This window comes from Candoia aspera, chromosome 5, assembly GCF_035149785.1.
Source record: "Candoia aspera isolate rCanAsp1 chromosome 5, rCanAsp1.hap2, whole genome shotgun sequence".
NCBI classification, from domain to species: Eukaryota; Metazoa; Chordata; class Lepidosauria; order Squamata; family Boidae; genus Candoia; species Candoia aspera.
In genome coordinates, this window is record NC_086157.1 from 64,833,566 (window position 1) to 64,861,263 (window position 27,698).

The following is a 27,698-nucleotide window of genomic DNA, read 5'->3' on the forward strand; positions in this document are numbered from 1 at the left end:
TTCTTCTCCACTGCAAATGGAAATTTTAAATCAAATATTAAACTCTTGAAAGTTCAGCTCATCCCATCTGCTAGGTTTTATAGATTTTCTTTTGGGAGGGAATAGACAGAAATTCACTTGCAACAAATAAAACCGTCAATGCAAACTTGCAGGAGTGAAGCATTTAATGATTCTTAGACATTTCCATGAAATAGAATCAGCTGAATTCATAATGTTTGAGTAATATTGTTCATCAAGGCCTCCAAAGGCTTTGATATCAGTACCTATCAAATCAAGAAGAAATTATATTTATTGGTAAAACAAAACAAAGCAAACAAAGCCCAAACACCACTGTTCTGCAAAATGCCCTGAAAGGAATGAGTTATTGGAGGAAAGTAACGTGCTCACAATCAACTAGGAACCCGGAGAGGAGAGGAGAGTCTTTAAGAAATGTGGAGATATCATGTCTTAGGGTAGCTTTCCATCCTGGCATTCTTCAGATGTGATTAGTACCATAATCCTTGCACAAGATATCCAAATGGTGTATTCCTGAAGAATCCAGTAAATTGTAACAAGGCTTTAATTATCAAGAGTTAGATAGCTAAACTATGTGAAACATTAAATGCATGATCACATTTAATATTTTTGGATTTTTTTTGGATAAAATGCAACAGAAGATTGTCAGAATCGAGACCACAGTGTATTGGGGGAATGGCTTCATATTTTTGTCTTAGATCACAGCCCTAATGAAAATTCTTACCTCTCTCCAAGCTGATTTGATTCAAGAAGAAAAATATAATTGGCTCAAGAAATAGTCATTTTCCAGGCCTGATAAATTTTCCTGGCAGAAAAATCCTGATATGACCTGCAGGCTAAGAATATTTGAGGCTACAAAGTTGAGTCAGTGCAAAACATTACAGATGGAATCAATAACCAGTTTCTTTTCCTAAAATGTTTACAGTTTAGATGCTTATTTATTCAATTATTATTAATTATTATTATTATTAAGTCCCACCTTAGTCATGAGAGCTGGCTAGGTGACCTTGGGCCAGTCACTTTCTCTCAGCCCAGCTTGCCTCACAGGGTTGCTGTTGTGGGGAAAACAGGAGGAGGAAGGAATATTAGGTATGTTCCCCACTGAGTTATTTATAAAAATAAAATAAATAAATAAAAACATTCTATAAGCTATTTTCTCTGTGCTTTCATGACATTGCTAAGTTATGTGACATGTGATTCCTTTCCTCTGAGAAAATAAAATATTTTTCATAATTATCATTCATGTACGGCTGAACAGCATGTGAAGTAATGAAACTCAAAGGCCATTATTCATTTTTCATAAATGTATCCTAACAGTTGACACTACTTTCTTCCAAGAAATCACAACAGTTATTTCCCAACAGGGTGTAACAAACATTTCAAATCTGTAAGAAATAATTACATTTGTTTGTATGTCTATCATCAAAAAATGTTTTCTAGGCTAACATCCAGTTTAGTATAATTAGTTGGGGAGGATAATCTGATGTGCAATTTCAGTTTAAACATTTGGGGAGTTAATGGTTTGTCATTTAAAGGATGTATATTTGTTTTAGCGCAACTGATCAAGGCTTGAGATTTATTTGCTTGGTAAAAGGGCAAGATTAAAAATGGGAGCAAAGGAAGGATATTTTGTTATATAAATTAAGATTACTATTCAGCTTGTGTAAAATGAAGATTTTTTTTTCTGTTTTTTTAAAGTTTTGCACTGGCCTCCAAGGGCCATTCAAAACTAGGCCTTGATGTTTCCCAGTATCTCTCTCTGGCCCACAGTGGTAATACACCCTTCCAAAAACATTTGTCATTGAAAAAAAAAAAAGAGTGGAACTGGCCTTTCCATTTTCATCATACATGTTACTTAATGTAGTATAATGCAGAGGTATTTAAGGCTGTTCAAGGCAGTGGAGGCAGCCACAGCAAGTCAGTCATGCCTAGCAGCAAGTGGTAAAGCAATTGTGAAAGCCCAATGTCTTCCCTAAATGGGGTTAATGGTTGATGCTACCCTCCTATTGTCTCTGCTTCTTTTGGGACCAGCTGGTGAATAGAAGGAAATGACATCCAGCCTGCTATGATGCTTACCAGATCTTCTTTTTCACTTGCTGCTTGAGACTTTGTTCTGGAAGAGTTGGACACTGGTGAAATTAATGATCTGTGACAACTGTACAAAGTGTGAAACTGAACAGCTTATTTTTATTGGTGGAACTCTATTGGTTGCAGGTTGGGATAAAGGTAACTAACTGGGTTCTCTTCTCCAAGTAAGAGACAGGGGAGCCTGGTCACCCTTCCGTGGAAGACTCTCCTGGTAGAGTTTTAGATTGCAGTGGTCTGTCATCCTGGGGGGATGCAGGAATTCAGATTTCTGTAGATCAAGCCTAGTGGGCCCCCTCATTTTCCAAGGAGATCCAAGAGAAGAAGAAATGTTTAGAATGCCACTGAAGGATGACTAAAAACAACTCCAGCTAAAGATGTGTACTTGCCCATATTAGGGCCTATGTAACATTAATAAGGGTAGCAAAATAGAGTTATTTTTTCATCTTACTGCATCCACAGAATGTCCTCAGGTGGCTCTGGACTCTTACAGAGAAGGAAGGAACATCTGAAGGCACTATAAGGAACATGCTAGCCATTTGATGAATAAAGTTGTTCAAACCTTTTTGGAGTAGGACTTTGGCTGGACAGGTTCTATGGAAAGGTCTGAGGAGAGGATTTGTCCTGTTATCTGGGAAGAGTTTGAGCTTGTGATTTTCAAGGAAATGGACATGATGGTAGATCTTTGCCCTTCCTGGTCGCTGAAGTCATGTTAGGAGGTGGCCAACAGCCAGCTTCAAGTGGTGGTAACTTTATCATTGAGTGATAGCATTGCCTTGCCTGCACAGAAGGATGTAGTGCTGTGTTCCTCCTCAAGAATCCATCACTGGACCAGCAGATTTGGATAATTTTTGACCTGTCTCCAACATCTTCTTTTGACCTGTCTCCAACATCTTCTGTATGGAGAAGGGCTGGGGCTGTAACTGTAGAAGGCCTGAGAGACAGTAGATTGCCTGGATCATTTTCAGTCAGGTTTCAGCTGGGGTACAGTACTAAGACAGCATTGATCATACTAGTGGATGACATTTGTTAGGACTGGTGATAGGAGTGGGGCAGTTTTCCTGATTTTGTTTGATCTTAGTAGCTTTCAGTACCATCAATCATGTAAAATGTCTAAACTAACTCTGGAGGTTGGGGGGGGATATACTGTGTAATAGTGGTTTTTCTTCTTCCTCTGGGAACAGTTTCCTTGGGAGGGAAGGACAGATTAAGCTTGAGGCCTTTACTCTGTGGGGCCCACAGGGTTCAATACTCTCCCCACTCCTTTAAATATCTATATGAATTGCTAGAAGAAGTCACCTATTGGCACAGGTCAGGTATCATCAATACATTGATGATACTCAGTTTTACATCTTGACCGCAGGTTGAACAGGTGTGCTGTAGGGGACCTATCCCAGTGACTGGAGGCTGTGGGGTATGGATGAGGTGGAACAGGATTAAGCTCAACCTTATCAAGATCAAATCACTTTGGCGTCCTTCCATTGTTTTTGACTCCTAGCAACCAGATACATAGATTTTCTCCATGATGATCTGGTCTTTCAGGTCTTCCAATGGTGCACTCATAGCCACTGTTACTGAATCCATCCATCTTGCTGCTGGTCATCCCCTTCTTGTCTTTCCCAGCATTACAGCCTTCTTCACATGTGTCCAAAGTAGGATAATTTGAGCCTGGTATTTGTTCCTTGACAACTCTGCGTTGAATTTAAACTATCATAAATGTCTGAATTGCTCACATTTCATTCTTCACTATTCTATTAGTGGAGATGATAGATAGATAGATAGATAGATAGATAGATAGATAGATAGACAGACAGACAGACAGACAGACAGACAGACATGCTATTTATCAACACCCGTCTCTTTCAGGAGGTCCACAGAACTAAACAACATGAAGTTTCCACAGTCTACCTGAGTCTATTTCATTTGGTTTACACCACCCGGTGATCATTTGGAATGCATGTTGTAAAAATCTACCTGAAGGATATAAATATTTTCAGCCACAAAGGGGATCAGTCAAGTACAATGTGATGTTCATGGAAAGTTCCATAGCTTCATAAGGAATGCCTGATGTACAGTACATTTCCTTTCCTGAGCACAATGCTACTTGTTTCTTTTGTGAATGAAATTGAAAAATGATATACTTAAATTACATGAAAGACTAGAATTTGAGAATAATGAAGTTGGTTAACTAGTTTTACTGACTGAAACTGGAGAAGGAAGCTGGGATTATGGATTAAACATTTGAAATATTTATCAGACAAAAAGTGAAAAGCATGAGTAAGGCAAGGGTAGGAAGTATCTACTCTTGTCAGTGGGGTACAACAAAGAACAAATTATTTAAGCACTCAGTGCAATCTTAATCACATCTTCTCAGAAGTACATTCCATGGAGTTCCATTGGGTTATTCTTCCTCTCCACATATACATGGAGATAGAGAGAGAGAGAGGGAGAGATTGGGTGAAAAAAAATCAGTTTATTTATGATCCTGCCTGCTCCAGTGATATCACTGAAAGCATAATAAAATCAAATCTCTACCAGCTTTCTAGTGATCATCCAACAATTCTCAAACTTCTCACTATTTCTGTGCCTCATCCATTGCTTCCCTCCTGCATTTATTTTTATTTCTTCTCTGCTAACACAAGGGAGGGTGGTTTCACTTTGTCCACATTATTATAGTTGTGTGCCAGAAATAAGGATACCTATTTGCCTCAGTTATGGAGGGGCTGCTTACCTTTATGAGGATATTGTTGCATATAATGAAAGAATCCAACAGATGATTAGTGACTGAACCACCCAAACTGTCCATTCTTACTTAAATGTAAGGATCCTACATTAGAAAGTAATAGTATTTAATGAGATATAAAGGATGAAATATGGAAAGCTGGTTGTCCAATTCAGTGGGAAATTGGATCAACACCAAAAAACTTTGATGTCAGGAGAACAGCCAATATTCCTTTAACCACACTGTCGTTCAGCTTCTTTTGAGCAATAAATGTTTGACTCGGTGCTCTTGGGCATTTCCCCAATTTGGATGAAAATATTACATTTGGAATTACATATACTTCCTTTTCATATTCCTTAATCTACTAATCCCCAAACACATTTTAATTAGAACTGCATGATGAAGAGAACACAATACTTTGGCCAGTAATCTTAGGACCAAGTCATTTGTTGCTAAATTACATATGGTTTATTTATTATATAAAATTAATAACAAAATATTGTTACTAGCCACCCACAATAGAATTAAAAACATGTGTTTTTTTCTTGTTAACAGAAGTAGATAAACAAAAAATTCTGTTGGATGTATCTTAATACTTGGAAAGAAGAGTTAATATAAGTGTCTTTCATTATAGAATATTTTTGCCAAGAATTTTCTTTTCCTGAATAAACATGTCTGTTGGATGTAGAATTGTAAATCCAGTCTATTAATATGCTCAAGATTCTGACAAGATTCTCATACTATCTTTTAATACGGTAAATTGTGATGAGATTGTTTTCCCCAAGTATATTTATATAAGATTCCTTCCTTCCTTCCTTCCTTCCTTCCTTCCTTCCTTCCTTCCTTCCTTCCTTCCCTCCTTTCTTTTCCAGATATAGCATCACTGTTACGATCGTCATCAACTTATTTTCTTAAAGTAATAATTTTGGATTAATAGTGACAAGACATTGCAACAAAAGATGTAAATTCAGGTGTTGCTCTTCTGTGAAATCTGCTATAAAAATAATCATGAAAATAATGTTAATGAAAAAAACAAGATTTAAATCCTCAATTTTAAAAACTGTTTCCAAACAGTTAAAAAAAAGAAGTTAAAATGAGGGGAGATTTCTTTGCTCAATCTTCTGACCCCTGAATTGTTTCCCTAAGCATTTCCAATAGCGTTTGCTATTGTCCCTAAACATCTGACCACAGAAAATCAAGTCAGTCACATAAAGCAACAGCAGGAAATGGAGGGTGGAGAGTTGCAAAGATTATTCTTGGTGGCTATTTCTGCAATTGGCAATTAATCATCCTCCATTTCCTTTTGGAAAGTATGCTTTTCTATTTCAGAGCCAGCAGAAATGCCTGCAGCCATAATACCTCCAGCCTCAAATTTAATAAGATCATACTGCTAGGCAGAGTCAACTGAGGTTCATACAGGGTTTGGTTTTTTGATTTCCAGGTCTGTTGGCATAAGCAAAACAAGTTAACCTTAACATCAGAATGCAGCCTAGTGTCACTTGGGCCCTTCCCTATAGCCATTGATTTCAATCCCCAAACCTTCAGACATTTTTGTGTTCACTGCTGCTATCACTACAATGCTCCCTGTTGCCCATGAGTAAATCAGATGCTGTCTTTGGCTGATCAAGGCAATCATGAAACATTCAGTATCCCAGCAGCACTGCAACATTGCTTCAGTGTTGTGTTTCATTGCTTGTTTGTTTGTTTTCTTTTCTTCTACAGTAAGAAAATGAAAAGGTCTCTCAGTTGAAACGTGATGAAATGCCATGGCACTTGAATGAATTGGAAGAGCTGTTTGGTTTTTAAAGCATGATGAAACGGTAGTCAGTGAACTTTGCCTTCAGTAGAGAGCAGGAAGAGCTTGGGAATCAAAGATCCAAATAAGGCAAGAGGTTTTTCCTGTGGGAAATTGCTGCATTATGGCTCCAATATTAACAGTAATGTTTCCTGCTGCACTGTAGCTGAGCTGGAAGTTAATCTACTCAGTTGCAGAATTAATATGCATAAGTAGGATTGTATGACAGGGTCCCTTCTTCAAACTAAACAAATTTTCTCTATAGGAAAGAATGCTACCTAGAGGGCTGATAATGGTTTTAGGATCATTGGATAAAAAAAACAAATGGCCTCCTTTTAGGTCATTACTTCTATCTAAAGGATATCTAGTTAATTTAGCCAGTGAACCAGGAAAACTAGGCCGAACTCATGTGTGCTGAAGATGTGTTCTGTTCTATCCTTACAATGGCTTCTTAAAAATTATGTTAATAAGACAGAAATCCATTTGAGCCATACCTCATGTCCAAAAGAAGCACCACTTGATATTTTGAGAAAGGCATTAATTAGGTGGGCAAAGTGATGAGATTCTAGGTAGAAATATCTCTTCTGTGCTCCAATGCATTATTCAGAAGTGCATCTGGTTAAGTGCTATGATGCTTTATATACATACTTAGGTAGCTCTCAAAACTTCTTTAAATGTGGTTGCTCTAGTCTGGTTTTTCCTGAATGTTGCTTCTTTTTTATTCCTTGACGCTCCACCAGCTGGAATTTTACATTAGTGAAAATGTCCATTCTGTATGCAGCATAAAGATGCAGCCACCTGTCAGCCTCTTCCTCTTTGTAATCTGTGGTTTCCCTTAGATTGGTTGCCTCTGCAGCCACTGCTGGTAGAGTCCATGCAGGCCTTCTGCCAGGAATGAGACAAGACACAGAATACCAAATGGTGACTATTCTACAGTGCTAGTTGCTGCTGGGGCTGCTTGTCAGTGCCCTAGAAATGGAGAAAATCTGGCACTCTCATTTTCCTCAGTCCTTCTTTCTCTATTGTTTTCTGCTGTGCCCATACTCCACCATCTCACATACCTGGGTGGTGTAATGGTTGCCTATCCTAAAATACTCTCAGACTCACAAGCAAGAGCTTAATAAAATCTGGTTCATTTAAGAATAGCATGCAAGTACAAAGAAAGCTGAGAATGGGAAAAGCATGCCAAATGCAAACTAAAAACCCCTCGGTACAGACAAGACCCCTTCCCCCGTAGAATCTTCCCAGGCTCACAATCCCAGGTGCTCCCAACGGCTTCTGATGATGCGGTGTAAAAGTCCTTGAGCCGAGCACATAACCCAAACACATTCCATTGAAACAAACATAGATACAGAGCTTGGCACAAGGTCTCCCAGCAGCTCCCTCCCAACAGCAACACGCGTCAGCGCCATGGCATGTGAAACGTTACGATGTACAGTGCACATTGAAACAGTGAACATGACAGGTGGTGGGTAAAGGACTACATACATAATGAAAATGACAATGGGACAACAGAGGCATCAGGTACTTCTCATTCATGTATGTACTCTAAAACAGCTAACATATATCACTATTCATTTGGACTGAGCCAGACAGTGATAAGGGGACAGAAGTGGAAAAGACATGGTTGTATCTGGAACAGTGGAGGCCTATACAGTAGAGAAAAGCAAAAGATCCTAGTTATTAGTGGATTTTTCTCCCTACCATTAAACTGCCCTGGCAGTCCTATCCTTTGCTGAGGTCAGGTTGCCACTCAAGATAGGGATGGATTACTCAAACAAGTTCTCAACAAATACAGGAACCGTAGGTAAGTAATATTACTGAAGAAAGTAGTAAGTCATAATTTTAACTGATGTGATTCAAGGAACAGCACCCACATAAAGAATGATAGGCTTTCTGTTTTATCATCCCCCACCCTTCAACACTGTATATTCACTATTATTGTTCTGCATGCCTATGGTGTCATATACACTTAATACAATGTGGTAAACACTAATGCATTCCCTTCTATAGTATCCTATTTTGGAATATTCAGATATAGTAATCTGTCTTTAAATATTTCTAAGTTTTCTCAAATTGTCTTCTAATTGTTTGCAAGTCAGTTTCAAAGCAGATATCCCACTATTACTAGTGACACAACATTAAAATTATTATCTCCCTTTTCCTAAGAAGCCCATATCCAAAAGACAGTCACTTTTTACTATTACACTTTTTACACAACAGTTTTACTATTTATTTATTTGGTTGCTATAGCTGCCCATCTCAGACAAGTGACTCTGGGTGGCAAACAATCATAAAAATAATTAAAACCATTGCAAACATAACACATACAGAAATAAATATATAATTTTTCACAGGCCTTTGTTCCACACAAGGAAGCTAAAAAATCATGTCTTCTTTGAGGAGGCAATCATGTTTTCTACATTCACTAGATCCAAGTGAGTCATTGTACACTGTTGAATGGGCAAGTTGTGTCAATGAATCAGGAGGCTTAATTAAAAACGGAAGCTACTGTCCAGAAGCTAGATGATGAATTTCCTCACATCCATGCAGTGTTTGGAATATAATCCATGCATGTTTCTTTGCAGCTGTTTATGAACATAGAGATGAAATTTGTACCGCTAATATGAAGAACCAGCCCCACCATTGGACTAAGTGGCCCGACTGACGCGGTGAAAGAAGATGGTGAGTATATCAGTCCATGTGGCCGTTGACATTTGGTATAGGACAAAATCATGTTTATTATTCATTCACTTACCCACACACTACGAGTCTCACATCTAGATTATGCAAGGCAATCACTTAATCTGTGATTTGTACAGGTTGCAGCAACTTAATGGGAAAGCTAAGTGGATTTATAGGACACTAATCCTAAAAGCAGTAAACTGGTTGCTTGTGTGTTATCAGGCCCAGTTCAAGGAATTAATCTCTTTACCTCCTGGAGAAAGGCAAATTGATGCCAAATAGTAAATATAAGTTGTTTTTTTTAAGTAGCATTTTGTAAAGTAATGTTGGCCAAGGACTAATGTATTATTATTGATTAGATACCTCCAATGTGATAATTATTAATTGTTATATATGTGCTTTTCCTTTAGTTTTATTATTATTTTTAATTATTTTTATTTGCATTCAAACAGGTTTTTCTTTCAAGAAAAACAGAAAGCCAGCAATGCATATTAATGTGTTATTTACTGGCAGGGAAGCATCCTTCCATACCACCAGCAGTATTTATTTTTTCAAAATGTCTAAAATATGCAAGGTGCTATACTATGATAAAAGCATGTAAGAAAATCCTTGAAGGCTCACTGTCTTCTATAACATCAAGTTATATGTTTAACCATTACTTCCTAGGAAAATGTTATTTTTAACGAAGAAAAATATCTTCTCACTATGAAAACAGTGGCTTGTTGTTTATAAAAATAATTCACTACCCCTTTGTTAAAAGCATACTAATTAAAGAGACTGACATTTTCTGTCATTTCCATGTAAGAACTCAGGAGTATAAACAAATCCAACCCCATGTGTTAGTCATGAAATCATGTAGACACTGACCTTCATCAAGGACCTGAAATGTAGATGCAGCGCCACACGCAGGAAATATGTACTGTCATCTGTTTATCTAAGAGCAGTTCATTCTTGCAGCCTTGCAGTCTATTTTTGAAGGGACCTATTAAAACACAGCTTGTATCAGCTATGCTTGATATCATTATCTATAAATTAAACTCTTTGACAAGATATTGCTGTAGCCATGATTTCTGTAGCCAATGAAAGCAAAAGCTCAGGAATATTTGTTTGTTGATACAATGTACAATTCCCTCTCTAGTATGTTTCCTGACCTGTTCATTTCTGCTTAAGATAGGGGGATAGAGTTTAAAATTACAATAATAATCCTGAAATATTTCCAGACAACAATCTTGAAATATTTCAGAAATTGAGTCGGTGCACTAATACAGATCCAGAGCAAAATATTGGCATGTATCTCTAGTCCATAACTTGAGTGCTGTTGCTGAGAATAGCTTGGAATAAGGCTTTCACTGTGTCCTGTTTCAGATTATCCTTCTGAAATGTTCCTTCATTGTTTGAAAAGCCTCAAGTCTGAATCTAGCTATGGGCCTTTGAAAGATTTATTGCTGAATTATACATGAAAGGATTGGAGATGTTAGAGAGTAAGAAAAGGACCCTTTTTCATTTTCCTTTTGTGCTCAGTAATTTGGAGGGAGAATGGCATGCATTCCACTGATTCTAATTTCTCTTTGCGTATTGCTACTATAAGCTGAAAGTCTTCCCCTTCCATTTTCCTTTACTTTCCCTTTTCTAAATTAACCTAATCTAATTCTACAGGTCAGGAATAGGGAACTGTAGCCTTCCATTAGAACTCTCGTCATCCACTGATATAGGGTATGTTGACTGAAACTGCAGGAGCAACAGTATTAGGAATGCCACAGATGTTAAGAGCTTAGGTGTATTGGGACTTTAAGTCACTGACTATGTTAAATGATAATATGTATATGTATATGTATCCTCAAAATTAATAAACTTTTTTTTATTTTCATTTATCCAGATTGTTCCATGAGTATCCATTAACTTCCAAAATGGTATGCATTGGATTTAGTATGAGAGAGAATGATATTAGCTGAACAAAATGCAACAAGTGTGCCTGAGCTATGGAATCTTATCTTATCCGAATCTTAGTTAAAATCTTGAGTTCAGAATACCATAATCCTAAACCCATTCAGCAATTCTTAAACCTGGATAGCAGCTTCCATTCTATATGTAACTTTTAAGCATCACTTTTGCCATAGTGAGGGTTTATACAATACTGATAGATGTTTTCTGAGTTCTGATAAAGTATCTGAAGGTGGATATTTCCACTTCCTGGCTCTCCTGGTAAATATAGGAAGATTAGGGCTAGAAGACCAGTGCCAAAGTATATGTTTTTCCCACCCTTCATGCTTACAAAGGATTTCAGAAATAACTTTGTATGGAATCATGAATGCCTTTCTGATGGGTTCCTCTTTTTTATTAACAACTCTTCATTCTAGGAAATGAATTCATTTGTATTGCTTCCTAAATGTTTGATTAAAATATACCCTTTCATAAATCATAAATCATAGACCATAGGACTTGCCCTGTAACCCTGTTGCCTTCAGGTGAGGTGAAGAATGCTATCCCATTGCCAGATTTGAAGAAATATATGGTTTTGCTGACTTTCAGATGCAGAATAAGGCAGAATATTTTAAGAGAGCCCTGGTAAACCTTTTTGAGGATTAAAGGAGCACTGAACTTGTCCAAAAAGGTCTCATACCAAACTACTGTAAAGGATTTATAAACATACCTGGTTTATTTCATCATAACATGAATAAGTGATTGCCTTCTTCCATATTAGCGCCGTAACTCTGTAAAAGCTAAACAAAATTTAGGCCTTACTGCAAGAATATTCAAACTGCAAGATTGCAGGGAGCTATACAATTTCCTCTCTCTTGCAGGGTTTTAGATCTTTAATCACTCTACCTGATTCTGTAACTTACCCATCAGAAATATAAATAATATTTATATTAATTATTTATGTGATAACTGGAATAACAGAATAGTTCGTTCTGGTCTTTTAAATCAATGTCAGGCTTAAATTAACAATCAGGCTTCCTTAAAAGGTGATAAATGATACAAAATGAGACAATATGAATTGATTACACATTCCTAGTTGCTGGGGTATATAGTTCAGAAATTTTGATGACATTCACAGGATTGTTACTATGATTCTACATCTAGGATTCCTTACCACAAAACATCATGTTCTATATTTCTATAATTAAGATTCACACATGCACACATAATAATTTATACAGGAAACATATTCTCATATCAAGAGCTTTAGAGGCTTTGGCTCTTAGATATAACTATAGGTTTTATAGTACAAATTGAAAAGGAAAATCCATTTGTGAACAGCAGTAGTGACAGCTGATATATATTCTCTGTTGACATTTAGATTTGATTTTTTTAAAAAAAGAAGCAAGAAGGCTGAGGAGTCCAGGAAGAACATTTTTTACCAGTCTGGTTTAATTTCATATAGTGCCTTAAGATGTGACTTTTTTCTAAAAATGTGTCTTTCTTTTCCCTGTGAGATTTCATTGAGAAACATATGAATGAAGGAATTTATTCTTTTTTTTTAATTTAGAAAAACAATATGATAAGTAGACTTCTGAAAGTTTTACTCAAATATTAAGTGCTTATAAGAGCAGGTTTCTGCACTGTTATATGGAAGCAAATGGGAATGGAGTGGGAATGGATTACTTACTAAGTTACTGCTGATAAAATTTCTAGTAAAACACTGATAAAATTTCTAGTAAAACAAGAAGATATATGGTCAAGGATGAATGCATGCTACGTGAATCTGGATTGAATATTAAAGTAAGTGGCAGATATGAAAGAAAAATATTCAGGTGGTTTCCTAAGATAGAGAATGAGTGAAGATTGAATCTCAGAATGAATATATGAAGGAAGAATGAATGAGTCAAGAGGAAGGGGAAGACTGAAGAAGTAATGGATTGAGGGAGATGATCAGAACCTAAAAAATAAAACTAAGAAGTTTAAAAACAAGATGCACTGTCTAGATCTCCATGTGTGGGTATGGCAGAAGCAAGGCTAGAAATAGGTATAGTGAATGTAAACTAGATGTAAACTAGATTTAGTCATATATCAAATCAAATCTTTATTATGGTCATAGACCAGCATAAAGTGATATATAACTTTTTCCCCTTTATATCTTTAATTTTAATGACTTAGTATATTTTACTCTATTCCAAAGTTTGCATTATAACGTTTACCTCAAGAAGATACAGCATTATATATTTCTCCATTGCTGTATATATTAATGTGTTAGATATTTGGCTTGGAGTCTTTATCTTCTAAAATAAGATTATGTGATTTTTTTAAATTTTATTTTAACAATCAGACTGACTTTATATGGGTAGTTTGCATGCAAAAAACTACCATCAGGTAAGTGAAGAACTTTGAGTTCAATGCCAAATTAAACTTGGCTTTATATTCCTAAATAAAAGGCAGTTGCTGAAGCTGAGTGTATACATATGAAAGGAAAATAAGAGATAAACACGTAGAAGAGTACAGTGACATCAGGAATAATGCGAGGACATGCTTTCTGGTCCTGATTTCTATACTTGCTGCTTCCAAAGTGTCCTCTTCCAAGGCTATCCAACTTTGCTCCAGAATAACAAGCTGAATGAATCAACTGCTATGTTTCTTATAAAAGTTGTTTAATAATTAGGATGCCCAGTATTTAAATAATATCACCAAACTATTTGTTCTGAGTATCTGAGGGGGTATAATCCTTCTGTAAAAAATTTTATTTTCTTATTTTGGTATAAATTAGTTATATCAAATTAATAAACTAATAAAAAAAGCTCAAGCTCTTTTTTATTTATTTATTTATATTTATTAAGAATTTTACATAAGTAAAAGTCAAATCTAAAGAAAAAGATAGAAAAGAAAGAAAAAGGTGCAAGAAAAGAAAAAAAGGAAAGAAAAACTCAAGTTATAAATTTAATGACTTCTGACCTTCTCTTCAACAGCTATTAACAAACCCATCGCCTCCCCTCCCTTTTAACTATTCCAGAAATCCCTTCAGTCCCTTATTTAATTCTGATCTTTTTCAATCATTAAATCCATAAATCACCATTTCACTTTTTTCTTCTTTTAGCAAAAAGTCCATAAAAGTTTTCTAGTCTTTAAAAAAAGCACTTAATTTTTTTTTTTAAAAAAGCCCAAGCTCTTTATTTTCTTTCAAGTCATATTTTCTTGAGAATGATCTATTAGGAAGGCCATATGGCAATTGGTCACAATTGGTGGCCAGGGATGAATCCATATTCTTTCTCTTTGATGTCCTCCTTTTTTTCTGACTTCCCATTTTTCCCTTTTTCTCTTTCATTTTATGACACCCATCATTTGACATACTGCCTCTTTCCCCATGCAGCCAAGGAGAGAAACAAATTGCTGTTGTAAACATTCTAGATTTATTACTTGCAAAAGAGTTTTGGAAAGAAATCAGATCAGAGATTGTATGAAATTGAGCTAAGGTTGAGGTTGTCATCCCACAGTACACCATGGAAAACAAAATGAATCAAGCTCTATTTCACTGTTGCCAAATTTAGAAATGTGGTTAACATTAATCAACTGTTACAAAAAGATACTGAGGTTCTATCAGATGTTCTGTTAACAATAAACAGAAGAAAGAGGCAGCCTGACCTGGACAGAGCAAGTCCTTCTTGTGATTAAACAATGTTAAGCAAATTGCTGATCAATGTGCTCTAGATTCTGGTTTTATTTATTTAATTGCAAATATTTAATCAGTATTGGAGCCCCTGCATACATGGAGCAGAAAGTCTAATGTTCCCCCCCACTCCCATTATTCATTCTTCTTGCATGGTTTTTTTAAAAAAAACATATTGGTACCATTATGAAAAATACTGCTACAAAGCATTTTAAGGAATGTATACTTGATAGTCACTATTAATAATTATCACTCCTGAAAAAATATCAGTTAATCATGTGAGTTTTATAGTGTAATCCTATGTCTACCAATTCAGAAATAAGTAAATCTCATTGTCAAAATGGCAGCCACAACAGTGTGATTAAAGCCCTGCCTATTTTCTACCTGTTTTGTGTGTCCAACAGAGGTTGCACCATCATGCCTGCCATTTTGTCTTTGTTGACCATACTCCTGTGGACAAACCTGTTCATGCTATTTCCTGAGTGCATGATATTTTCTGAGCATGTCTTGAATTTATTGCTTTGTGACTGTTAGTAGAAAGTTTCTCTTATAAAATAAAATTGCCCAGGGGGTCTAAACTACTGATTAAAATGAAAATCTTCAAAGCACTGTAATGCACACATACATACCATGATTGGTATGATTGAGACACATCACATCTGCCAGTTCCTTTGTACAATTGCATTCATTTTAATGTTTGGATTTATGTATCATTCATGCCATTTTGCCTTCAGAAATGCCAAATGGAAGACCTGCCTCTATGGAGTCTATTATCTTCTGCAACTTTTTGTCCTGCTTCATAGGACAGTCAGCACTGCATGTATCTGTAACGATTGCCTAAACCCAAATACTCAGTCTCACAAGCTCGGGCTTAAAGATAACTGATTTATTAAAGGAATAGTATGCAAATACAGAGAAAGCTGAGAATGAGCAAAAGCGCGCCAAATACAAACTTAAAAGCCTTGCTTGTGGGCAGGTCCCGCCCGATCGCCCGTCAGGACGCTCCCCCTCCCAGGTGCTGAATGCCGTTAGATGCGCCTGGGAAAGTAACCTTGAACAGGAGCGCAAACCCAAACATGCATTCCAAGCCCTCAAAACAAGGGAGGGCAACAGAATGGAAAAACCCCGGGTGAAGGGATACGGAACAGAGAATGACATGTGAAACGTTACAATGTTAACCAGACATTAGAATGTGAACATGACATATTGCCCCCCCAAAAGAGATTAGGGAGCCGGTTTGTCAGGATAGGCAGAGTGAAATTGGGCTACGAGACGAGGAGAATGCACGTCTGGAGCAGCAACCCATTCAGGATGAGGGAAATGTTTCCAGCGGACGAGGTATTGTAGTGTAGAGCGCTGGCGTCTGGAATCGAGAATAGCTGCCACCTCGAAGTGTTGCTGGTTGTCGATCATGAGGGGAGGTGGAGGAGTGGGTTGTGGATGCCAACGGTCCGATGACAGGCAGGGTTTGAGTAAGCTGCAATGGAAAACAGGATGTAAACGTTTAAGGTTGTGAGGTAAATCGAGTTTAAACGTAACAGGGTTGAGCTGAGCAACAATTGAAAAAGGACCGACAAATTTAGGACCAAGTTTCTTAGAGGGTTGTGGGGACTTGATAAACTTAGTTGATAAGTAGACTTTATCCCCGACTGCAAAGGATGGTTCTGGGGAACGCTTTGCATCAGCATGGCGTTTATAGGCAGCTTGGGCATGTTGGAGGGCAAGTAGAATATTAGACCATGAGTCCTTGAGAGAGTCCGCCCAGCCAGCGAGGGTGGCTGGGAGCGGTTGAGGATGAGGAAGTTCAGGAATGGGAACAAATTCGCGTCCAAAAACTGTTTTAAAGGGAACTTGACCAGTGGTTTGATGAATGGAATTGTTGTAAGCGACCTCAGCAAATGGGAGTAGATCGACCCAGTTGTCTTGCTGGTAGTTAACAAAAGCTCTGAGGTATTGCTCTAAGGTAGAATTAACAGCCTCTGTAGATCCGTCCGTTTCTGGATGCCAAGCAGTAGAAAGTGATTGTTGCGTACCCAGAAGTTTCAAAAATGCGCGCCAAAATTGTGACGTAAATTGTGTGCCTCTGTCACTCACCAAACGGGCGGGGATACCGTGGAGACGGTACACGTGGATGAGGAAGAGGCGTGCCAGCTGTTGCGCGGTAGGGATAGAAGCGCAGGGGATAAAGTGGGCTTGTTTGGAGAAAAAGTCTTTGACGACCCAAATGACAGTTTTGCGTTGACTAGGGGGTAGATCAACGATAAAATCCATGGAGATATCCTGCCAAGGGACCGACGGAGTGGCTACGGGTTGAAGGAGACCCTGGGGTTTGCCCGGTTTGCGCTTTATCGCCGCACATACAGGGCACGCAGTGACATATTCTTTTAAGTCTTTGAGTAAAGTTGGCCACCAGAATTGCCGGCGAACGAGGTGCAAAGTTTTCACGTAGCCGAAATGCCCAGCTAGCTTGTCATCGTGGCAGCGTTGTAGTATGGTTTTCCGCATAGCTGCGGGTACATAGAGACGATCGTTGCGCCAGGCAAGATCATCGGTGAAAGTTAACATGTGTCGGTTGGCTTGCAACCAAGTATCCGTTTTAAGGTGGGAGAGCAACTGTTGTTGCAAATCGGAGGGAATTGACAAGGGAGGTGAGCTGCTGGAAGGCGGAGCGGCTGGAGGCGGAGTCGATTGTGCTCGAGTCTGGCTGCGAGTCACTGCTGCCAGACTTAATTGTTTGTCGGTCCAGACGGTGCCTTGGACCGTTGGCCCTGGGCCATCATCTTGGGGTCTGCGCGAGAGTGCATCAGCCAAAAAGTTTTTCTTGCCTGGTATAAATTTAAGAGTGAAGTCAAAGCGGCTGAAGAACTCAGCCCAGCGCAGCTGTTTGGGACTGAGTTTTCGGCTGGTGCTTAGAGCTTCCAGGTTTTTATGGTCAGTCCAGACTTCAAAAGGGTTGGAAGTACCTTCCAATAGGTGTCGCCACGTCTCTAAAGCCGTTTTTACAGCAAAAGCCTCCTTTTCCCAAACGTGCCAACGTCTCTCTGTTTCAGTGAATTTGCGAGAGAGGTAGGCACAGGGTTTTAAAGCGCCAGATTGGTCAGATTGTAACAAAATTGCTCCTATGGAAAAATCCGAAGCATCGACTTGTACAACGAAGGGTTGAGAGGGGTTTGGATGCTGTAAGATTGGTTCGGTGGTAAAAAGTTGTTTGAGCGTTTGGAACGCTTGCTGACAGGCTGGAGTCCATTTAAGGAGCGCGCCTGGGTTCTTCGAACGTCGCGTATCCCCCTGTCCTTTAGTTTTTAACAGTTCAGTAAGGGGGAGGGCGATTTCTGCAAAATTTTGGGCGAATGCCCGATAGAAATTAGAGAATCCAAGGAAACTTTGTAATTGTCTCCTGGTACGGGGAGGCTCCCATGCTACAATAGCTTCTACTTTTGCAGGGTCCATTTCAATGCCCTGAGCTGAAATTCGGTAGCCTAGGTAATCAATTTGCGATTGATGAAACGCACATTTTGACAGTTTTGCGTACAACTCTGCTTTTTCCAATTTAGCCAGTACCTGACGCACCAAGTGGATATGTTCTGACATGGTTTCAGTATAAATCAATACATCATCCAAATATACTAGTACTCCCTTAAATAGGTGGTCATGCAAGACCTCATTGATTAACTGCATAAAAACCCCGGGTGCCCCAGATAAACCGAATGGTAAAACTTTATATTGGAAAGCCCCAAGAGGACAGTTGAACGCTGTTTTCCACTCATCCCCCTCTCTTATGCGAATGCGAAAGTAAGCTTCTCTCAAATCCAGTTTTGAGAAAATTTTACCTCTGGCCAGATGTGATAACATATCTTTGATCAGGGGCAAAGGATATTTATTTAATATTGAGACCGCATTGAGCCCGCGGAAATCGGTACAAAGCCTTAATGACCCATCCTTTTTTGGCCTGAATAGGACAGGAGCTCCTACCGGGGAATTAGCAGGCTCAATGAAACCCCTAGCCAGATTTTTGTCAATGAACTCCCTTAGCGTGGTAAGCTCTTTGGGAGACATGGGGTATATTTTTGGGTGAGGCAATTTTACATTTGGTAAAAACTCAATGGCACAGTCCGTTTTTCGGTGGGGTGGCAAGCGATCTGCTTCCTTTTCCCCAAACACTTCAGCAAAATCTTGGTACTGATTGGGTAGCCCCTCAAGAGGTTGAAGCGTTTGTACAGTGGTATACGCTACCCCTCCACCCTCCATGTCCTCCAATAGGTCCTTTTCGGGTACTTTGTAAAATCCATCCGCAAACGTCACAGTTCTATGCAGCCAGTTGATGAAAGGGTTTTGTTGCACAAACCAAGGCATTCCCAAAATTACCAGAGGACCCCCCACTGGAGCTACCACAAATGGCAGCTTTTCCTGATGGGAGCCCATCTGCAAGGCGACCAGTCCCGTGGAAAGATTAACTGCTTTCCCTCCCGCCATAGTTCCATCCAACTGGGTGAAAATCATGGGTCTTGGCAAAGGGAACGTGGGCAGTTCTAGAGCCGCTACGACATCAGGGTGCATTAAAGAACGGGAGCAACCCGAGTCTAGCATGGCCCACACTTCCACCGTTTTGGTTTGTGAGCCCAGCTTAAGTTTAACCGTCAGTGTGGGAAAGTTTCCACTCACCGAATCATGGTTACGCCCGGTTTCTTCCACCTGCCCTAGGGCGCCCTTCAGGGCAGGTGGTAGGCTTTTCCCGCCGGCTGCTCGAATTGCAACTCTTCCTCCTCTTCTCCGAAGGGTAGGTCGGGGGGGTCCAGTTCCGCGAGGGCTGCCTTCAGTTTTCGCGGTGGAGCAGGAGCAGGCGTCTTTATCGCGGGTTTCGTCTGTCGTTCCTCTGGACGGCGTCTCGGGCACGACGTGGCTCGATGCCCTTCTTTTCCACATCGGAGGCACTGACCCTTGGAGAACCGTTGCTCCCTCTCTTCTTCCCAGGTTTTCGGTTTGGGGCGGCTGGCAAGTCCAGATGCGCGCGCTCCTCTAGCGATACGTGTTTGTCTAAGCTCTTTGGTATGGGCATAGGTTCGTAGGGCATTTTCTGCGCTTCCCGCCAACTGAATCCACCCATATAGCGTTTTGGGATCATCTCTGCCCAGAGCCCATCGAAGGATTTCGGGTTCAAGCCCCTGCTTGAACAATTCGATGATTGTTGGCTCAGACCAGTCTTCCACTTTTCCTGCCAAGGCTTTAAACTCCAACGCATATTTGGCAACTGAGAGGGACCCTTGATAAAGTTTCCGCAGGTCATTTTTAGCCGTTTCTTGAGCTAGGGGGTCTTCGAAATGCTCTTTAAGTGCCCACAAAAATTCATCGAAGTCCTCTAACTCAGTTGCCTCAGCTTGGCATAGTTGCACATACCAATCCGCTGCCCTTCCTCTCAGCTTGTTGGCAATGAAATTGACCTTGCCGTGTTCAGACCGAAAGTTCCGACCCCAATCTTCCATATAATGCTTGGCATTCGTAATAAAGAAGGAGAGCGTTGCGGGATCCCCATCAAACTTCACTCCAAATGGTGGGAAGGTTCTTGCCGGCTCAGCTGGCTGTGGCGGTGCCGCGAATGACAGCGTACGCCGAGCCCCCACAAGTGGTCGATCCCTAGGAGGTCTTGCCTCTCGCTCTCCCCTTTGATGGGCTGATCGAGTCTTACTTCTCCCCCGGGTCGACAGGGTGCTGTGCCTGGGGTACTGTGACGGCTCTTCCTCCCAATCCTCCGGGGTGGGCTCTGCCTCTCTGGGCTGATCCTCTCTGGGTAGATCCTTGAGGATCGTTACTATTAAATCCATTTTATCTTCCAATGCCCTCATACGGGCCGGAGTGACCGGCTCCTCCGGGGGTTGGTTGGTTATCACCACCTTCGGTGACAGAGGGACTTCGTGCTCCCAGGCCAATTGGGGAGACCCCCTCCCCGTGGTTCTTTCCATAACAGATCTCTGTTCACTCCTGAGACTCTCCTGTATGGATGTCAACAGCTCGTCCAATTGGGTATCTCGCAACTCCCGACGTGCTGCTCTTTGCGCTCTCGAGGTTAGCGCTGGCCGGCTTTTGACCACCTCCCGCTCTTCTTCGCCTCCCTCACTTACGCGAAGTTGAGGTTCTGTCATCGCTAGCGTTCCCTCTTATCCAAGGATTGGATGGGGCCAGCGGAAAATGGAAAAAATGATTCTCAGCTTTATGTAACGATTGCCTAAACCCAAATACTCAGTCTCACAAGCTCGGGCTTAAAGATAACTGATTTATTAAAGGAATAGTATGCAAATACAGAGAAAGCTGAGAATGAGCAAAAGCGCGCCAAATACAAACTTAAAAGCCTTGCTTGTGGGCAGGTCCCGCCCGATCGCCCGTCAGGACGCTCCCCCTCCCAGGTGCTGAATGCCGTTAGATGCGCCTGGGAAAGTAACCTTGAACAGGAGCGCAAACCCAAACATGCATTCCAAGCCCTCAAAACAAGGGAGGGCAACAGAATGGAAAAACCCCGGGTGAAGGGATACGGAACAGAGAATGACATGTGAAACGTTACAATGTTAACCAGACATTAGAATGTGAACATGACAGTATCACTGTATCTGCATACCTAGTCAGCACTGCATGTCTTTATTTATTTGTCACATGTATTTATGTGTGGCCATCATGTAACCACTGAACAAGTAGGACTTTATTTTTCCCAGAATGCACCTTGGCAAACAACCTAAGTTGTTTCTGAAACTCCCATGAACTTGAAATATACCCTGGGAATAAATCAGCAGCAGAAATGGACAAACATTCACTTCACAAGACTTCTTGGTTCATGGTATGATTAAAAAATCATTTAATCTGACTGATTAAATGATTTTTAAATGGCTGTATTATTTATGAATGCATGCATTTTACAATTCATGAATTTACTGCTGGTTTAAGTGTTCTGTTTTTATTATATGACTTCTTACATACTTTATGAATATATGCCTTGCAAGCAACTGAAGAAAAGTTGAATATAATATAAATGTATCGAAATAAATATATTTTCCCAGATCTTGTTGCTAAGAAGATAAGTGCAAATTGAGATTCTAGAGAAGGAGGGATATTTCAGCATAATTTCACTGTTCACATTTGTCCTTCTTGTCTCCGAGGTACAGAATCAGTAATAAATAGAACTGAAGACTGTCTAAAAGAGAAACCCAAGTAAAGTCACAAATAGAACTATTATATTCTCTGCAGTTTTTTTTCAAAAAAAATTATTTAGAGTTTTCAGCAAGAAATGGTATAAGAAAAGCATTAACATACAATGGGTGGCTTTCAGTGGGTCTTCTAACTGCTTATGTCTACAGCTCTTGAACTCAAAAAGATCAGGTCATAGGGTAAATGTGCAGCTTGAAAACACTATTTAATCCTTTCCCTTTATATACATATGCAGATACAACATTACTTCCATGAGGAAAAAAAGTGGTCAGAATGTACTTTTCTAATCCACATTCTTCACCAATGCTTTTCCTAAGGGATGGGATTTTTTATATTGTAGTTTACAAGAATTCACAAAAGACAGCCAAGGCTTTCATAACAGGATAATGCAAAACTCTGTGCTTCTATAAGATTCATGAAAAAAATGAATTTTAATGAATTTTAAATCATAAATAATAAGAGCAGTGAATTCTTAGCATAGTAAAAATGCATTTTCCATATTTATGCAAGTTGGAAAGTTAATGGTCCAATGTTTGTACTAAAATAGAATCATAAGCTTAATAGACATGTTCATGACTAAATGCATTAATGTTTTTCCCTCTCTCTCTATATATATATACATACATACATAGATACATACATAGATACATAGATACATAGCTTTTACTACTGAAGCTCTGAAATTTAGCGTCCACCAGCTAAATATGTACCTAGATTCTTTATTTGAGAGGGCTAACTTGAAGCATATGTTTATGGGCTTTCCTGCATTTTTTGTACATAAAGGGAGCATGCTAATCAGTTTCTAGTGTATGGAAAATGTTAGCTATTTTTTAAAATCACTTTAAGAATTTCTGATGCTAAAAAAAACCCTTCACATGTTACTTTTTCTTCAGAATTTCTGTCAATGGATATGCTTCTCATTGGAAAGAGGGTTTAAAAAGAAACAATAAATGTTACCCTTTGTTGTCATAACTTAGTAGAACTAACAGGTAGTGTTGGGCTTCCGGGTTTAGTTAATTGTTTGAGATAACTGCAACATACATGTACAGTCCCAGGCCTGGGGACAAGGTTTCAGTACCATGCTTCCCATTATCCTCACAAACATAAACTCAAATCAGATGAGAGAGTGTGTGGAAAAAGAAGCTACAAAGCAGAGCTTCTACACTTTTTATCATATGTACTCAGCTCACAGTTTTTTGAACGACCTAAAGCAAAACAGCAACAACAAAGGCTGCTAGAATACTTATGTCACAAAGATAAACATGTCATGGTCTAGAAAACCCTAAGCAAAGAACTCAGACAATGGACTGAATACATTTGCTTTTTATTATTAATCTGTTCAATCATGTTCAATTTTCAGAGACTGCCTGGACAAGTCCCTGCAGTTTTCTTGGCAAGGTTTTTTAGAAGTGGTTTGCCATTGCCTCCTTCATAGGGCTGAGAGAAAGTGACTAGCCCAAGGTCACCCAGTTGGCTTCGTGCCTAAGGCAGGACTAGAACTCCTTGTCTCCCAGTATCTAGCCTGGTGCCTTAACCACTACACCAAACTGGCTGTCACTGTTTGGAATTACTTATATGTTAAAAAAATTAAAACTCTTTTTTGAATGATTTTGAACAGTATTTTACACAAGCTGTTGACAGAATCTGGAGGAGAGAAAATTCTACCCCATTTAAAATCACTGATTTCATACTGTTTGTAATAAGAATTTGCAATGTTTTGAGATTTTAATACTTTATTATTTTAACAAAAGTAAAGCTCAAAAATGTGCTTCCTTTGTGCTGTTTTAGCTACTTTAAAAGGTATTTTGATACAGTTTTTTGTGCAATATATAATTCCATTGATCTATCATACTCCACAAATCATTATAGTAAAAAATAATCCAAGCCTTCCATGGATTTATGTTATTGGATTATTTAATCTTTATAAGTTTGGAGGCCAACAGTTATCAGTTTGGACTTCCTAGATTCCCACCCACTTTCTCCAAGAACTGCCTGGTATTCTAAGAAGCTTCACATCAGGAAAGTACTGCCAAGGCCACAAGAGATTTATAACCCCTTCCTCATTGGCCAGGCAAGCAGGCAATTTAGTGTTTAAGAGAGATGTTCAATGCTGCTGTAACTTGGTACTGAGTTTTGTAATGGACAGTCTTGCTTTTTCAGTTTTCCATTTGCATCTGATCTGAGAAAAATACTATACATTGTATTTTCTTGGAAATTAAACATTCTTTTTGAGTAAATGTAGCCATATATTCCCTGCCTATCTGAGTCTTTAGAGCATCGGTCACATTTTGTCTGTATGAAAGATCTAGAATGATTGTTATTGTTGTTGTCCAGCATAGCTGATGACTGAAATATATAATAATTCTGTTGAATAGAATTTTTCCAAGTTATATAGCAAATTAGAAAGTGATATGGTAGATATGGTCCCTGTACAGAGGGATTTTTTTAAAAATGAAAAGACAGAAACATCAGTCTGCAACAATAGCCATAGTAAATCTTATGCATAACCTAAGCATCTTTTTTGTCAAGAAAAATATTTTTAGCTCTGCTTTCCAAATAACATTTGATCTCTGATGCATACTATGCAATATATACTTTGCAGGTTATGTGGAAGGGATATATTGCAGTGCAGAAACAGTTCAAACACAAGACAATACAAGCTCAGCACAAAAAGTATATTCCTCTTTTTCCTGCTTCAAAGTATGCATCAACAAAGCTGTCACTAAGGGCTGCAAAATTGCAAAAGGTCAAAATACAATCTTCAATTCCACATGTTGCCAAATATGCTTCAGTGAGAAATGAACTCATGGATTGTCTTCAACTCTGAAAAATTCTTTCAGAGGAGAAGTGAAATTGACCAAAATGCTTCTGGATGAAGTGTGTGTTCTTGCACTTACTTAGTTTGAGATGACCAAGTGATGAACACTAACTTCTTTCACTGTACTGTCAGTGGTCCGCTGCTTCTTTGATTTCCCATGGTTCAGTTAAGTTGAAATAAAGACATATGAAAGACCATTCCGCATGAGGCTTTTGTAAACAAAGAGCTACTGCTACTGCTTAAAATGAGTCCTGTCCTTAAGAAATCATTGGAAAAGTTCTTTCTGCCCTGGAGAATTCTGGAGAAGTCAGATATTCAATCTGTCTGTCTACAGATGTGGTGGAAAATTTTGAAAGATTATTTGTGCTCAGATTTAGTTGAATCTCAACTACTTTTGTGTTTTTTTATCAACCACTTTTTATGTATTTTATTGTTTTTTATAGCATCTATGGAACATACTAAATGAAGGACAGGTAGAAAAGAGCAAACTCTTAGTTCAGTCTTTCATCTGGAAATGAAGGAATATGTATCTGAACATTTCAGAAACACTTTTCGCTTGTTATCTTTTACTGAAATAGCAACAAAGCTACAAAAAGCTTGTTACAGATGATGGCTGATATTAGGAAACATTCACTGAGTTTGTTTTATTTTTGATGTTAGCCTAGTGATTGAATGTACTATTCCAAGTTACAAACATTGCTAGAAACATTTGTATGTTTAATGTGACCGACAGTCAAATTCGAAGAACTAGTGCACATCCATCTTTGAACTTGTCCCTTCCCTCCTCCCTTTTATGCCCCACATACTTACAAAGATGATTTCCCACACTTAAACAGATATTATGGGCATGTGGGAGGAGGAGGAAGAGGAGGAAAAGGAATTGTCTCTTTCCTATTTTAATAATACAAGCCATTCCATTGGCAGGTAGCATTAATTGGATGGAATGGAAACATTCTTGAAGAATTACATACATTAGCAAAGTCTAATAAAGTTATAATAGTATACTACCAATTTGGTAGTAAACATTTACTTAATGCATAACAAAGCAAACAACTTTCTGCAGTTCCAACATTTTCTAGTTCTGTAGCATCCCTTGGACTGTAGCCTTGAACTTAATCTTTGCTTAGAGGAAAAAAAGGAAGAACCTTTGGCATACAGTCATTTATAAGTGTTCAGGAATTTGAAGCCTTGTCTAATATCTCTGGATTATATCATTGTTAGAATGCTGTAACCCCTCCTGGGTAGAAATTGTGGCTTCCTCTCTCAACAGATTCCTGCCAAGCAGGCTATCCACACTCCATAAAACATAAACTTTTTGTGTTGGGAGTTGTGTTTGATATTGGATCACTTTAGTTTTGTCAAAATGAGCTCTGGCATACATTCAGAACAGGACTTTTTATTACAAGTTACACATCCCATACATTGATTGCATTTTATTATTAATAATAAATATTAATAATAAAATAATAATTTATTCATATAATTCAACAATATATTTAAATATGGGACAAAAACTTTGGTTGAATTTGCTAGCATCCCTAGACCTATGATATATATACAGTGTGTGTGTGTGTGTGTGTGTATACACATATACACACACAAACATAGACCCCTACACACATACACACACACACACACACAGTAGAAGTGTCTATTGTGGTAACATAAAAATAATGCCATCTTTATACGAGATTAAAAGAAATGTCTATGAATATACTACAAAAAAATCCAAATGTAAATGCTAAGAATATTGCAATGATTTGCTAAAAAATTCCTAGATGTTCACTCAGACCTTTTGTCTGACTGAATCCTGAGAAGTACTTGGCATTATGGGTGCCAGGCATTTGTAACATCTCTAGATTATATCTGTTGCCACCCCTCAAAAAAATTACATTTAAGGATTTTAAAATAGGAAACAGTTGAATGCCTGTACAATCAGTTTTCTTGCATAAATTCTCAATAAAAGATCTCCAAAATCTCCCAAGATTGAGAGTAATGTATTTTTAACAAAATGAAGGGAAAACCTAAGCTATTGCACAAGTTTGTGAGTTAGTACTCTGGATCCGAAAAGATACATCTTACCTAGCATAATATGGTACATTAAAACTGATAGTAGATATTACTGTAGCTGCTATGAGATTAACGGAAATGCTAAGGAATGCATTTGGACCACTTATCACATAAAGGATATAACAGCCATATCTCTCTGTTCCTAACTATAATGATGCTAAAATGATGAAACAGGCATCATGGTTTTACAGCACAAGCTCTGCTCTTCCATCCTTGCATTGTAACATCATACACAAGTACATAAAAGGCAGGGTTTGTGTTGCAGTGGATTACATGTGGATGCAAATAATCCAGCTGTAATAGTTCGAGTGCAAATGTGCAGAACATTTCATTGAGAATTTTGTGCCTTAAATTCACTAAATCTTCTGCTGAACAAAACTAATGATTTCCCCCCCATAATTATTATTATGTTTTCCCCTAATTACTGTAGTTTTACAACTTTAGCTGAGCCATTCAGCCAAATTTAGCTGAATGCTATGTAGTAACTTTTTTCAGTATTTACTGAAGAAAATCACAATTTATCATAAATAAAACATGCTGGAGAACAAAACTTTACAAGATTAGTTTTTTAAGAAAATATTGAAGGAGAAAGTGAGTGGTGCTTCTTCATTGTTAATAAGAATTGATGTTAAGCATGTAGACAAAATCTACACTAGTTAACTGTGTATTTTGCTCATCCAAAGGCTTAATTGTTGAGAACTCACACTGAAAATGAGTA